Source organism: Plecotus auritus (genome assembly GCF_963455305.1).
Source record: "Plecotus auritus genome assembly, chromosome: 2".
Lineage (NCBI taxonomy): Eukaryota > Metazoa > Chordata > Mammalia > Chiroptera > Vespertilionidae > Plecotus > Plecotus auritus.
In genome coordinates, this window is record NC_137771.1 from 105,585,682 (window position 1) to 105,601,356 (window position 15,675).

The 15,675-nt window shown below is 50.6% G+C and overlaps 1 protein-coding gene across 18 annotated transcripts in view; it reads right to left on the minus strand.

The window, feature by feature from the left end:
• Positions 1-15,675, minus strand: part of IQSEC1 (IQ motif and Sec7 domain ArfGEF 1) — a 438,538-nt gene that overhangs the window by 89,412 nt on the left and 333,451 nt on the right. The window contains exon 2 of one of the 18 annotated variants that reach the window (XM_080657473.1): positions 8,045-8,137. The exons of the other annotated variants lie outside the window; for them this stretch is intronic. The gene's annotated coding sequence lies outside the window, so the exon portion shown is untranslated. The remainder of the gene's footprint in view (positions 1-8,044; positions 8,138-15,675) is intronic. 18 annotated transcript variants of the gene reach the window in all.

A 15,675-nucleotide genomic window follows, 5' to 3' on the forward strand; every position in this document is an offset into this window, starting at 1 on the left:
GCTCTATCCACTGAGCCAAACTGGCTAGGCCTCATCATTGATGTTTCTATCTCTCTCTCCCTCTCCCTTCCTTTCTGAAATCAATGAAAACATATTTTTAAAAATGAACTTTACAGACAAGAAAAAGCTCAAAGGCCCTGGCTGGTTAGGCTCAGTGGATAGAGTGTCAGCCTGCAGACTGAGGGGTCCCAGGTTCAATTGTGACCTGGGGCACATGCCTGGGTTGCGGGTTTGGTACCCAGGGCGGGGGTGGGGGTGTGTGTGCAGGAGGCAGCCGATCACTGATTCTCTGTCATCATTGATGTTTCTATCTCTCTCTCTCCCTTCCTCTCTGAAATCAATGAAGAAATATATATTAAAAAAAAAAAAAAGCTAAAGGAGTTCATTACCAGCAAAGCAGTATTACATGAAATGTTGAAAGGTATTCTTGAAGAAGAAGAAGAAGAAGAAGAAGAAGAAGAAGAAGAAGAAGAGCAGGAGGAGGAGGAAGAGGGAGAGGAAGAAGGAGAAGAAAGAACAATAAAATGGCAATAAATACATATCTATAAACTATTGAATATAAAAATAAACTAACAAGGTAGCTAATAAACAAAATAAACTAGTGGATAAAATAGAACCAGAGGTATGGAAACATGGAACAGACTGACGAATCTCAGAGAGAAGTGGGGAGAGGGGTTGGAAGAGATTAACCAAAGATCTTATATGCATATATGCATTACCTATGGACACAGACAATAGGGTGGTAAAGGCCTGGGGTAGGGTGGGAACCAGATGAGGGGGACAATAGGGGGAAAAAAGAGGGATATATGTAACTAGTGGCCCAGTGCACGAAATTCGTGCACATTAAAAGGGGGACCCAGAGTCAAGTCCCCACCCACCCACATGTGCCTCAGAGTCGCGTGAGACCCAGACCCGGCCACTCCCCGCCCCGCATTGGGCTAGATCCAGACCCAGCCAGTTCCACCCTTGTCAAGCCCCGCTGGGCAGGGGGTGTAGCCTCAGGTCCCTTGGCCCGGTGCCAGGATGGGGGGGCGTGCCCTGAGGTCCCCCAGATGGGGCAGGGAGCATGCCTTGAGGTCCCCCATCAAGCCCCACCAGGTGGGGGACACGGCCTGAGATCCCCGGTCAAGCCCTGCCAGGCAGGGGTGCGCAGCCTCAGGTCCCCTGTCAAGCCCCACTGGCAGGGGGGCATGGCCTCAGGTCTCCCGTCAAGCCCCGCTGGGTGGGGAGCATGGCCTGAGGTCCCCTGCCAAGCCCCGCCAGGTGGGGGCGCGCAGCCTCAGGTCCCCCATCAAGCCCCACTGGCAGGGGGGCACAGCCTCAGGTCCCCTGTCAAGCACTGCTGGGTGGGGGGCGCGGCCTGAGTTCCCCTGACCCAGCACTGGGGGTGCATCTTGAGGTCCCCCGTCAAGCCCCGCTGGGTGGGGAGCATGGCCTGAGGTGTCCTGTCAAGCCCCGCCAGGCAGGGGGGGCACAGCCTCAGGTCCCCTGGCCTGGTGCTGGGGCAGAGGGGTGAGGCCTGAGGTCCCCTGGCCTGGTGCTGGGGTGGGGGGCACAGCCTGGAGTCCCCTGTCAAGCCCCACCTGGTGGGGGTTGCAGTCTGAGGTCCCCTGGCCTGGCGCTGGGGCGGGGGGAGCAGCCTGAGGTCCCTAGCCCAGCACCAGGATGGGAAGCGCACCTTGAGGCCCCCTGTCAAGCCCCACTGGGCGGGGGGCGTGGCCTCAGGTCCCCTGGCCTGGCACTGGGGCGGGGTCATGGCCTGAGGTCCCCTAGCCTGGCGCCGGGGCAGGGGGCACGGCCTGAGGTCCCCTGTTAAACCCTGCCAGGTGGGGGGCTTGGCCTGAGGTCCCCTGTCAAGCCCCACAGGGGCGGGGGAGGGCATAGCCTCAGGTCCCTGCTGATGGCTCGTTAAGGCTCCTTAAGAGAACTTGGCCTCAGTTGTGGGTGCAGCCATCTTTGTGATGGAGTGATGGTCAATTAGCATATTCCCTCTTTATTAGATAGGATACTCTCAACAATAAAGATTTTAATAATAATAAGTAATTGTAGTTGGTAGCTACATCAGGATGAAATAAAAATAAAATAAAACAACAGGGTCAGGCCAGGTGACCTTCAGACAAGATGGACACAAGATAGTACAATTCACTATTAAGAATAAATCCTACAATCTACCCATGTGCACAAAGAATTAGGTCCAAGGATTTAGTTGTTTGTAACAGCAGGACACAGAGGAGAAAACACACAATGTCCCTCAATGGGGACTGATTAAGTAAACTGTGGTACTTAAATTGAGTACTATATTTAAATGATGGTGGCAGCATCATACACACTTATAGGAAAAGATCTGAGACATAACATTGACATTGAAAGTTCAGAAAAATGTGAAATGTATTTACAATAAGATATATAGAACACCAGTGCATATATAGGGCAATGTAAGAGTAGACTATTTCTTAAAGGGGACCCAAGAAACAGGTACAAGGCTTGCCTCTGGGAAGAGAAGCTGGGGGTTCCAGAGATTCCTGGAGACAGGACCCTGCCCTCTAAATTGGAGGTCTAGGTGGGAAGAGTGGGAAAGAGGAAGGAAGACTTTTCACTTTATGCCCTTTCATAGTGTTCAAATTTTTGAATAAGTGTTTATTACCATAAGAAAAAAGGCCAGTGAAATAAATCTACCTAATAAAAGAGTAACATGCTAATTGACCGTACCTTTGTGACGCCCACCATCCAATCAGGAGTGAGTATGCAAATTAACCCAACAAAGATGGTGGATTAATTTGCATACACAGGCGCCAAGCGGCCAGGGATGGGGCAGGATGCTTGCGTTGTTGCCATGGTGACAATGCAGGCGTTCTGCACCACCCCAGCAGCTCTGGGCCTCTGGGCAGTGTGGGAAGGCAGAAAGGCTGCTCTGGCCAGAGTGAAGGCAGTGCCAGCAGCCAGGGGAACAAAGGCACATTCTTGCACGAATCTTCATTCGTGCTTCGGGCCACTAGTAAATAAATAAAAGACATAGTAATCCAAGGGGTTAGAAGTCTTCTGACATCTTATAGCATTTTCTAGGAGACTCTGAAGCCTGCCAGAGCCAGTTCACAAATACCTGAATTCCAGACTATACCTAAACTGCCTATGGCCACTACAATTTCCTTGTCTTTTGAGCAGCCTGTGTCTTACTGGCAGCTGTAAAAATCAATTACATTTGCATTATAATCCATTCCAGCTTCCCTCTGTGTCTATGGGTCATTAATATGTTATTCTTCATAGCAATGAAACAAACATCCCTGTATCACAGCCAGAATGTTGGGTCTAGGAGGAAGGTCTGTGATACCCCTCCTGCCCAACCCCTTATTTGTCAGACAGGGAAAGTGAGACCCAGAGAGATGAAAGGATGAACGCTGACAATGACTGGCCCAGGCGGCCTGCCTCCCAGGCTAAAGTGGCCCCTGCTGGGATAGCACCACAGGAACATGGACAGTTCAGCATACAACCTGGGTATGGGTTCCACACAGAACGGAACTTATTTGTATGAATGTTGGATGCTGTAAAAAACACTGGGGATAGCTGTGCAGAACATGGAACTCTCTAGCGTGACATCTCAGGAAAGCTAGGCAGTCCTCAGAAGAGAAATTATCCAGATAAATAAAGCTGACCTCATTAAGTGCCAAGTTACTTTTTCAATTTCAATCATTTTTAATAGAAACCACTTGCAAATCATGGACTTCTCTGATGGTACTAAACAAAGTAAACTAAATGACATTGGCATAACTTACTTTGGAGGTTGAGGGTTGTTTACCTGAAGTGGACAATATGGCCTTTTACCTGCACAAGCATCACCTGGGTTGTCATCCAGCAAGCGCCTCACTCCCTTTCTAGCCTCATTCCCAGATACCACCCCTACAATATAGCTCCTCCCAAAATGCACCAGGCACTTTCCCACCCCAGTGCCTTTGCGTATGCTGTTTCTAATTCCTGGGCTGCTTTCTTCATCTGCTCAGCAACCTCCTAATCAACCTTCAAAGACCAGCTCAAATATCACCTTCTCTGATGCCTCCCCTAGTGTCTCCACCCCCCAGCCAGAGTGAGAACCCTTTACCCAGACTGTGGGCACCTCAAGGGCAGGAACAATGACTCTCCATCTACTCTCCACCCACTCATCCAAGTGGGGCTCTAACTCTGCCACTACTTCGTGTAACTGGCCTGGTTGCAGACATCTGTCACACAGCACCTGGGGGATTGAGTCCCCCAGCACAAAAAACTCAATAGCACTTGGGTTGGCCAAGGTCTGGACCATGACAGTGAGGTGAAATGGCCTTAATGTTAGCGTATCCTAGAGCTTTAGAGCCAGAAGGAGTCACCATTACACAGTGCTGCCCTCCCATTATTCAAATGAGGAACCTGAGGCTTAGAGAATGGGGAGCCCTTCCCCAAGTCATGCTGAGGCACAGCCAAGAACTGGTCATCAGTCTTCCTTTCCATAGCTCCTTCACAACTGCTCAGACAAAGGAAGCCGTAGAGCCAGGGAACCAGCATGGTTTGAGATGCAAGGAGGCTATTTTCCTCTGGTATTTAAATGAACAATGAAAATTAGGTGCAGTTGTTATTATTCCAACAATTGACAAATGAATTAATATAGCCTGTGAGGGCATGGGAAAGACCCTCAGAGAAAGGCTGCAATAACAGGATCACAGTTAGGACACAGGGTCCAATGCTAGGAGAAACAAAACTCCACACTGGATAGGGATAGGGGGGCTCTATGGGAGCTCTGAAAAACCTAGCATGTGACTGACCATGTGAACATAAGAGCCAGGAATGACACCTCCTCAAGAAGCCCTCCGAGCCTGGATCCCCAGAGCTCTCCATGTTCCAGGAACCCATTGCCCATGGCAACCCCTGCCACATAGAGGGTTTTGGTGGCTACAGGTCAGAATGTGCTCATGGAATCCCTCCCCAGTCTGGCCCTCACTGTAGGCACAGCCCATCCCCCTGCTGGGCCCAGCTGAGTGAGCTGGACTGCCTGTCCAATAGTCCAGGGGGCAGGATCAACGGAGAATAGAACTGTGACTTCTGCTTGAGCTATGAGTCTATTAAAGTAAATGGGAAATGCTCATTTGCAGTTCTTATAGGATTCAAGGGGCTTGACAACATCAGAAAGAAATGTAGAAGCAAAAAACTGAGCTGCTGCCTTCACCCTGATCCCCACCCTCCCCAAATCACACTGTCATCAACTTCCCATCAGGGTGCCCTGCCACCCCCATGATAAAATCAAAAGTGCTCCCTCGTGAGCCTCTCATACTCAACCCTCCTTTCCCTGACTGGTGGCACAAGAAAGTCACTGCCAGATGCTCAGGAAGGAAAGGGTAAGATCCACAATGCTTACTCTGAGTGGGGTCAGCCCTCCCTCAGGGACAGCTCCAAGAAAATGGCTCCGGGCTGTTCCAGAGCTGCTCCTCTGTGCCCATTCTCTGCATGACATGGAGCCCAGGCTGCCCCAGTTCTCTGCCCCCAACAGAAGAGGAAGGCCGGTGCCCAGCAGTCCTGGACAAACATCCTTCTCCATCCCCCAGGTGACCACAGGCAAGTTACTCAGCTTCCCGGGGCCTCCATGCCTTTACCCACAAAGTGGGGACAGACCTTCCTTGCAGGAGTGGTGTGAGGCTTGGCAATGACACTTGTAACTGCCTAGCCAGGGCTGGGCACCTAAGAGCCTTCAGAGCCTGGCAGTCCCGTCTCCTATTCCACGATGGCCCTGTGCCTCACACCAGAGCTGATGCACAACAAAGTGCCTCTGCAACCAGATGCTGTGCCCTAGAGTGGGGCCTGGCCAAGACAGCATCGAAGCCCAGCTCCCTTCACCTGGTGTGTGAACTTCCATCTTGGCGAAATGCACGAGTCTTTCTGAGCCTCCTTTCTTACCTCCCTGCCTCTTCCTTAACTCCAGGAGTTGTTACCTGTCTCAGAGTCATGATCCTCTCCCGCAGAGCACATACTCTGAAATCAGGCACTTTACAGAACTGATTGAATTTAATCCTCGAAAACCCTCCCTTTTACAGATAAGCTGAGGCTCAGAGTTTAGTAACTTAGCTAAGGACATCAGGTAGTGCCTGGATGATAGGGATTTGAGCACAGGCCCATTGGCCCCAACCATGAATGTGTTATGTTCGTTACACGGCTCTGCCTCTTCTTCCCCTGCATAAGATACTTCTTGAATGCAGACACTGTGATGAATGCTTTGCATGTGCCACTTCATGTGAGCCTCCCAGTGACCTTCTAAGGTCAGTGCTACCCCTATCATCTTCATCCTATCATCCAGAAAAAGAAAAGGGGTCCTTCAGCATGCACTTTGACCCCCACTGCTCACACTCAGTCAACTCTTAGGACCCGGGTCACAAATCCTGATTCCCTTTCTAGGGAATGCCCTACTTCTCTTCTGGCATGGAGTACAGCTGGGGAGAAGCGGGAGGGGAATAGCAGCAACCACTGGGGATGGACTTGAGGCTTCTGCCAGCTCTGCTGAGGCTGCCTTAGCGGCCCAGGTGGGGTCAAATCAGGTAGGCAGCCCTTGCCTTGGCCCCTTCTCTTCCCCAGCTGCCTGTGCCTGCTTCTCCATTCCTTCCTCAACAAACCAGTCCCAGGGGCTGAGCCCACTCTCAGAGTGTCCCTTGCTATGAAACCCTTTGGGAGCTTGGGACCAGGGATGAACTGAGTTCGGTGGTTCCAAGCCTCAACTCCCAGGCCTAAAGTCTCCACACTCCAGAGCTCTAAGATAGCACACACTTGCTGTCACTTCCTTCAAGAAACCTCTCTGGACCTCCCAGGTGAGGCACACCCCCATTCTCTTGATCTCATTTTACTCCCTTTAAAGCCCATCTCACAGCCTATATTTTTATCTTGCTTAATTACTTGGTAACTTATTTACTGTCTGTCTCTTCTATCAGAATGAAGCTCTGTGAAGGAGGGGACTTTGTTCACCACTGTAACCCAGTACCCAGGTGGTGCTGGTGTGCAGTAGGTGCTCAATAAATGTCAGATAAATGAATGAATCCTGTTGAACCAGATTCATTCTGGCTCAGGGACAAACACAGGGTTGGTGCAAGACTTGTGAGCCAGAAAGGGAACAGAAGACCCCATTCCTGATCCCCATTCTCACCCTGGTCTTATTCAATCTGAGCCAACACCCTTCTTCATACGCCATATATTCTGAAAGGGCCAGGTGAAAATGTTTTTCAAAAACACTGATTCTTATCTCTAGTACTTACAGGAACCTGTCAGCTAAAGATTTTATTTAAAAAAACAACACTGACACCCTTTGGCAAAGCAAATAAACATCCTTCATATATTTGGTTTCTTTCCTAGTAGCTTTGCTTAAACTGGAGCCAGTCTGCATTAAAGGGAGTGGGGAAACTGAGGAAACCTAGAAAAAACAGAGAGAGAAAGCTGCGAGGGCTTGCCCTGGTACAGAGACCCCAGCTGGCTGTGGCTGATTCAATCGCCTGGCAGGGCTTGATCCACATTCTAAGGGGCTGTTAGGGAAGTGGCTTGCTGATTCTTAAGCAGTGCCTTCATATCGCAGAACAGCTACCATGGGGTGCCAAGCCAAGGCCCCAGTGGGCCTCTACTTTAATGAATAGTTGTGTTCATTTATAATAAGTGCTGGGGATGCCTGTTTTGCAAATGGATGCCACTACGTGCTCCTAAAGCAACAGTTTCTCTTAAATGGCTTAAATATCCTCTTGCAGTCTTCTTTATGTGACTGATTTAAACAACACTCTCCCAGTGGGAGGACGGCTTCAACCAGCCTAACCTGACTCCCCTGATTTGGAACTAATGGAGGCGGGGTACATGTGACATCTTATTCATTATTTAAACAAATCTATAACTGAGAACATGTGCATCTCTAAATGTGTTCAACGACTCCCCTCCTCCCCATTTATTACCACCCACTATGTGTCAGGCCTTGACTAGGTGTCTCAGAGGATGCAGAGAGAAATCAGATGTGGGACCCATGCTCTGGAAGCTCCGTGGGTCAGGGGACGGGACAACTCACAGTTGATGGTGCCAGCCCTGTTGCCACACAAGTTCACAGAATCCTACAGCAGCTCTATGAGGTGGGTTTGCATCTCACTTTATCACGGAGGCCCTGAAACCCAGAGAGGGCATGTAATTTGCACAGACACACAACCCATTAATGTTGGAGCTGAGATTAGAACCCAGGTACATGACACTCAGCCTATGATCTTTCCACTCCATCAGTGTTTCTGAAAGTGTGGTTTCAGGAGCAGCAGCAGCCACAGTCCCAGCTGGGAGTCATTAGAAATGCAAATTCTGATGCCTGCTATGCTTTGAGAATCTCTGCAATCCTGGGAGCAACCTGGGTCAGATGCAGGAATGACTGAAAGGTGGTGGAGTAGCTGTCAGGAAAGGGAAGAGTTGACAGCTGTCTTGGTATTTGTGGCATGAATGAGAATTCTCTGGGTGGCCTAGGAGAAGGGCACTGCAGACACAGGGAATGGCATGGGCAAAGGCTTCGGTAGCTTGGAAAAATACAATTATAGTTCTGCAAATACGTGGAACCTGAAGTGTGAGGCCAGAGGATGAAGTAGTGGCTTCATCCTGTGGGTGTGTATGTAGTGGGTGACAGCTGGCAGAGTGGCCTGGACTTACCCCCAGGCTAGTTTTCCTGAGGATTACATAGCACTGTATACCAATTCCTTAGTGGGAAAATTTATATCTGCCACATCAATGAAATGCCAGCCTCATTGAGCATAAATTGAATTTCCCCCAAAATATATTCATGAAAACACTGTTATGAAATACTGCTTGGATTCTGTTCTCAGCAGAAGGTCTGTGCTTGAGGACTTGTCGATTTAAAACTGAGATTACAAGTATGGAGAATTGATGTTACAGAGGCAGCATAAAACAGAATAGGGATGTTTTCTAGGGAACGAGATATAAGATGCATTGCTAAGTGAAAAAAGTAAGGTGAAGAATGCTGTAGTTGGGTAAAAATAAAGATGGGGAAGAGTATACACACAATAATAATACTGTATTGCAAAATATCTCTGGGGGATCTGGGACAGGGCTAGGAGGGTGGCTCACTGTTCGCTGTGTAGATTATTGAACCATGTGATTATATTACTGTCTATAAAATAATGAAATATAATTAAGCCTTTTTTGAGTGATAAAGAGGCGTTAAAGTCATGTGAGGCCAGAACTTCATAATCTGTGTTTCACTGATTGGAGGCTGCAGAGGGGAGATCTGGACCCAAGCACTCCCCTGCAAAGAATGGTTTCACCCAGCTGTCCCTGGTCAAGCTTAGTGGCAAATTTAGATAGGCTTAAAAAGACAGCTCAGGGCACAGCTGATGGAGTGGTCCTTGGAGGGGATGAAAGACGGGATGGTGGCAACTGCAGGCTGGAGCCACCAAACCAGCAGTTTGGTTGCTGGCTCAGGGTGTAGGTGAAGAACACGGGAAAGCTTAACTCATCCTGGGCCTGACCAGAGCAGTCCCCAAGCCCACCTCTCAATGGGCTGGTCCCTGCTATTCTGTCCCATCTGCCATTGCTGGGGAGGCTGGCGCCACCTGAGGCCCCACTGGAGAACTGCAGTCTAGCCTTTCCAGGCCCAAGACAGCCAGCAGACTAGGTGGTGCCCCAGCCTGGGGGCAGGTGCCCAGAGGGTGGTGGCTGAGCCAGCCTCTGTATCCTACACTAAGTTTCTTTATTCAAGCTTCCTTCTTCCTGCCTGCACAACCTAAGACACACTCCTCCTCAACCCTCATTGCTGTATAGAGGGAGGGTAGCTGGGTCAGGAATCGGAGTCCGGACTCAAACCCAATTTCACAGACATTTCAATAACAACATGCCACTGCCCTGCTTCAAACCCCGGCTCCTCACTGCTTAAGAAACAAGCACCTGCCCTAGCTGGTTTGGCTCAGTGGATAGAGCATCGGCCTGAAGACTGAAGGGTCCCAGGTTCGATTCCGTTCAAGGGTACATGCCCGGGTTGTGGGCTCAATCCCCAGTGGGGGGCGTGCAGGAAGCAGCCGTTCAATGATTCTCTGTCATCATTGATGTTTCTATCTCTCTCTCCCTCTCCCTTCCTCTCTGAAATCAATAAAAAAATATTTAAAAATATAAAAGAAAAAAAGAAACAAGCACCAAACTCCTTGCCATTCCCACAAGCCCCTGTGGATTTGGCCTCTGCCTGCCTCTGCTCTTCCCACTCTGCTGTAGCCTCATATTCAGTAAACTGGCTCCTGCCCCTGGGCCTTCGCATTTACTGTTTCCTTTGCCTGGTACACCCACCTCTCTCTTTTCACCTACTTAACCCTGACTTTACCTTCACACCTCAGCTCCTCCAGGAAAGCCTTGCCTCACCTTCTCAGGCACATTGAGCAAAGCCTCCCAGCACATGGTCAACACTGCTCACTAGAGCTTTTCCCTCTCTTTCCCTGGACAGCTCCATGAGGATAAGGTTCATGTCTGTTGTACTCACCATTTATTTCCAGCCCCAGTGCAGTGCCTGGCCCAAACTGGGAGTTCAAGAAATAGTTGTGGGTGAAATTAATGATGTTGCAGTTCATGGGAGTCTCTGCCCTTAAGTCAACATGCCTTCATAAATACAGTGCTCACTTCCCAAGGGGCCAGGCACTAAGGTAAGGGCCCTTCATGCATGAGCTCTGGGAGATATTAACAGATGATAAGGTGCAGAGGTATCCTGACCAGGAGTAGACATTCAGGAAGAGCTAGAGATGATATGTGGACCTAGATATAATTTGAGCCAAGCCATTCCTAGGCCCTAAGGCCAGGCATACAGCCTAATTCAGGGGTGGGCAAACTTTTTGACTCGAGGGCCACAATGGGTTCTTAAACTGGACCGGAGGGCCGGAACAAAAGCATGGATGGAGTGTTTGTGTGAACTAATATAAATTCAAAGTAAAGGAGCGGAGGGGAGAGCAAGAGAACCGGATAGAACAGCCGGATCCGGCCCGCGGGCCGTAGTTTGCCCAAGGCTGGCCTAATTCCTTCTGAGGATTCACCTGGCTGGGTCTACTTAAGTTGTGCACACAGATGGAGGAGAGGGGTGGAGTTCTCTTTTCCCTGAGATTACCAGCAGGAGCCTGGAGGGAGATTCTGGAAAACTGGGTACAGGAAGACCACATAAGTGGAAAGGAGACCCCCATGCCCCGGCACCTCTCCTTTGCCAGTGAGCACTCAAGGCTGATTCCACCACCAGTTTTCAGGACCCCTGCTTGTGAATCTGTAAAGGGCGCCCTCTTCTGGTGAACACAGCCTTTCAGGCCCACAGATTGGCAAGAGTGCATTCTTTGTTGCTCACTGCTCTTAGACAGCATGCAACCTGAACAACTGTTCGATTGAAGCACCTGGGGCTCTGCCCCACTGGGCACTGGTGACTGTGACCCTGGGTCCCAGCCATTCTTCCAACATCAAGGGGGCAGGGAGCCCTTCTGGTGAGGCCTCATAGTCATGCATATAGGACATGTGGCCACATATAGCCACCTGCCACTTTCTTTTCTCAGACCCTGGAAGAGATTTTTGTGGCACAGATAAGACACCAGCAGGTCCAGGAGTCACAGGCCTACCAAAAAAATGTCAACATAACTTAACACTGACAAGTTGCTTCATGGGAACCATCAAAGTTTAACAGGAAGGTGGCAAAAACCCCAGCTCACGTCATGGGTTTTAGCCCAGGTGGGACGGGTGATGTGTGGCTTGCTTGGGTCCTCAAGGAGACAGACCCTCAGTCCTCTCACTGAGGCCACCACATTCCCTGGGATTCTGCACTGAGTCAGGAGCTAGGAAGAGCCCAGGGCTGGCTCAAGGTCACCCAATGGCCAGCTGGCAGCCAGACTGGGGCTGAGCTGGGTCCCCAGGCTCCACCCTCGATCCAGAACCAGATCTGCTGGAGTGGGGAGGAGGAGCTGGTCTCCAACTTAGGCTTTTACTGGCACAGAGGGACCATTCTTTGGGGCTCAACAGTCCCCCTATTTGCCCCGTGCCAGGCTGCAGCCTCCCTCAAGTCCTGCTCATGAGAAAAATCTGGTGCCAGCATCCACAAATATGTGTGCCTTCTGGAAGGAAGCAGCAGCTCACGCTCTGGCCCAGTGAGTGGATTTAAAAGTCCAGAGGAAGTCACAGGATGGGGGCAGAGCAAGCTAATGGGTGTTTTATTTAAAACTAGAGGCCTGGTGCATGAACTTTGTGCATGGGGGTAGGAGGGTCCCTCAGCCCAGCCTGCACTCTCTCGAAATCCTGGACATCCCTCTCGCAATCTGGGATGCTGGCCCCTCATTGCTCACCTGCCTGCCTGATCGCCCCTAAGCACTCTGCCTGCCTGCATGATCACCCCTAACCACTCTGCTGCCTGATCACCCCTAACTGCTTCTGCTTGCCTGATCGCTCTAACCCAGTGGTCGGCAAACTGCGGCTCGCGAGCCACATGCAGCTCTTTGGCCCCTTGAGTTTTTAGCAAAGGCCAGCTTAGGAGTACCCTTATTAAGTTAATAACAATGTACCTACCTATATAGTTTAAGTTTAAAAAATTTGGTTCTCAAAAGAAATTTCAATCTTTGTACTGTTGATATTTGGCTCTGTTGACTAATGAGTCTGCTGACCACTGCCCTAACCACCTCTGCCTGCCTGATTGCCCCTAACTGCCTTTGCCTGCCTGATCACCCTAACCACCTCTGCCTGCCTGATCATCCGTAATTACTTGCCTGCCTGCCTGCCTGATCGCCCCTAAGCACTCTGCCTCCCTGATTGCCCTTAACTGCTCGCCTGCCTGCCTGATCGCCCCTGACCACTCACTGGGGGGCTGCCAGCCAGGGTGAGGGGCTGTGGTCATTCTGGTCTCTGGTCATTCCGCTGTTTCGGTCGCTGGGCTTTTATTATATAGAATACAACAGGGGGGGGTTTCATCTGGAAGGTCGTCCAGAAGGACATCCGGCCTAATTAGCATATTACACACACACACACACACACACACACACACACATATATAATCTATATATATATACTATCTAATAAAAGAGTAATATGCAAATTGACCGTACCTCCGCTACACCAACAAGCCACGCCCACCAGCCAATCAGGAGCGAGTATGCACATTAACCCAACCAAGAGAGAGCAGGAGGCTTGGATTCCCCCAGCAATGGAGGAAGCCAAGCTTTCCACACACCCTGGCGGGCCCAGCCCTCCACTCAAGGCTACAAAGTTTCAATTATAGAAGATAAATAAATCCCAACAAAAATGGCAGCAGCCATGGAGCTGGAGAGAGCAGGAGGCTTGAGTTGCCCCCAGCGATGGAGGAAGCCAAGTTTCTGCAGCCCTGGCCTGCCTTGGCCTCTGCTTAAGGCTACAAAGTTTCAATTATAGAAGATAAATAAATCTCAACAAAAATGGCTCTGCTCAAGGCTACAAAGTTTCAATTATAGAAGATAAATAAATCCCAGATACCAGGGCCTCCACTTGGGTCGCCGGGGGGGGGGGGGGGGCATGGCTGGCCTGCAAACCACCACAGGTACCGCCCCACGGGAACCCCCACCCTGATCCGGGACACCCTTCAGGGCAAACCAGCCGGCCCCCACCTGTGCACCAGGCCTCTATCCTATCTAATAAAAGAATAATATGCAAATTGACCATCACTCCAACACACAAGATGGCTGCCCCCATGTGGTCAAAGATGTCTGACCCCTTGTGGACACAAGATGGCCACCACAAGATGGCCAGCAGGGGAGGGAAGTTGGGAGGAACCAGGTCTGCAAGGGAGGGCAGTTGTGGGCGATCAGGCCAGCAGGGGAGGGCAGTTAGGAGGGACCAGGCCTGCAAGGGAGGGCAGTTAGGGGGGCCCAGGCCGGCAGAGGAGGGAAGTTGGGGGCGACCGGGCCTGCAGGGAAGGGCAGTTAGGGGGGCCCAGGCCTGCAGGGGAGGGCAGTTAGGGGTGACCAGGCCTGCAGGGGAGGGCAGTTAGGGGCAAACAGGCTGGCAGAGGAGCAGTTATGCATCAATCAGGCTGGCAGGGGAGTGGTTAGGGGGTGATCAGGCTGGCAGGCAGAAGAGGTTAGGGGCAATCAGGAAGGCAAGCAGGCAAGCAGGCAAGCAGTTGGGAGCCAGCAGTCCTGGATTGTGAGAGGGATGTCCAACTGCCCGTTTAGGCCCGATCCTACCTGGATCGGGCCTAAACGGGCAGTCGGACATCCCTCGAGGGGTCCCAGATTGGAGAGGTTTCAGGCTGGGCTGAGGGACACCCCCCCCATGCACGAATTTTGTGCACCGGGCCTCTAGTGTGTATGTGTATGTGTGTGTGTGTGTGTGTGTGTGTGTGTGTGTGTATATATATATATATATATATATATATATATATCTTTGAATAATTATAAAGGCAGTGTTTATTAAAATACATTTCATTTTCATAATTGAGCTATCAGCTGTTAAAGTGTGTTTACATTTTTGGGGGGACACCCTGTATATCCTCTGAATATTTCTGACCAGGTATCCATAAAATGCTTTCCATGTTTGCTCTCGGGAAGGGTGGGACAGATGTAGTTTTCATTGTATCCTCTTATAACATCTTTACCATGTGCCTGTATTTCCTAAGCAAATATTAAACTCATAGAAATAAACACATAAATAGAGAGCTCAGGAAGAAAGGAAACAGGAGCTTGGAATTTCAGAGGAGGAAGGGCACTTGGGTATTGGCCTTCTCTATAAAAACAAAAGCTAAGGTTTCCTGGGAGCTGGCCCTGTTTGAAGCCCCTTTGGGCAGGTTACATTTCAGCCTCAGAGTGACCTGAAGAGGTGGGTACAATGATTGTCACCGCCCACTGCACAAATGAGGAGACAAAGCCCAAGTCCTAAGCACTAGTCTAAGTTGAGCTGGGCCCAGAAGCACTGGTTCTTACTCCTGGAACTTCCTGGGCCAGAGTTCCCAGAAAGCCCCAGGCAATAGCAACTCTACTCTGAAAGCAATTGGGTAGGAGTGTGTCATAGCCTGAAACTTCCCGGGTCATATAGGCAAGCCACTGAGATCATAGGGGTCCATCCTACCTTCCTGGGCCAGGCCCAGCTGGACCACAGCCCCACTCTGGGCCTCAGTTTCCTCATCTATTAAATGGGTGAATCTTCCTTACCTTGCAAGGCAGGAGTAAAGATTACCCCCACACCATTCCCTCCCTCCTCTTCCCTGCCCTGACGACTCTAGGAGCAGGAAGGCCCAGTTTTGCCAGGCCAGGCAGTGCCCTAGGGAAAGGCACCAGGGTCTGGAAGGCAGATTGGAGGCTGGCAGTGACCCTTCCCTATCCAGTGGGCAGGCCCTGGACACTGAAATGCATAAAAAGCCCCTGAGAGACTGGTGGGCTGAGTGCCAGTGCGTGTGTGTGAGCTCCCATGGGGTTGCATGGGGGCCAAGGACCTGGCAGGTCCTTGCTACAGACTGTGGCCTTGTCACAGGGCCATCTCTTGTCTCTTGGCTGCCCCAAACAGACCAGATGGAAAAAAGGACATTTTATTTTCCAGACAGAGTTGGTTAGGGAAGACTCCGCTGGGACCATTTTGGCCCTCCCTTACCTTGGTCCAGTGCTCTGGGTGGGGGCCTCTGCCATGCTGGCCTCTGGGGGCCTCCTCTGTGGCTCATGTAGATGAGCTCCTTCTGCACTC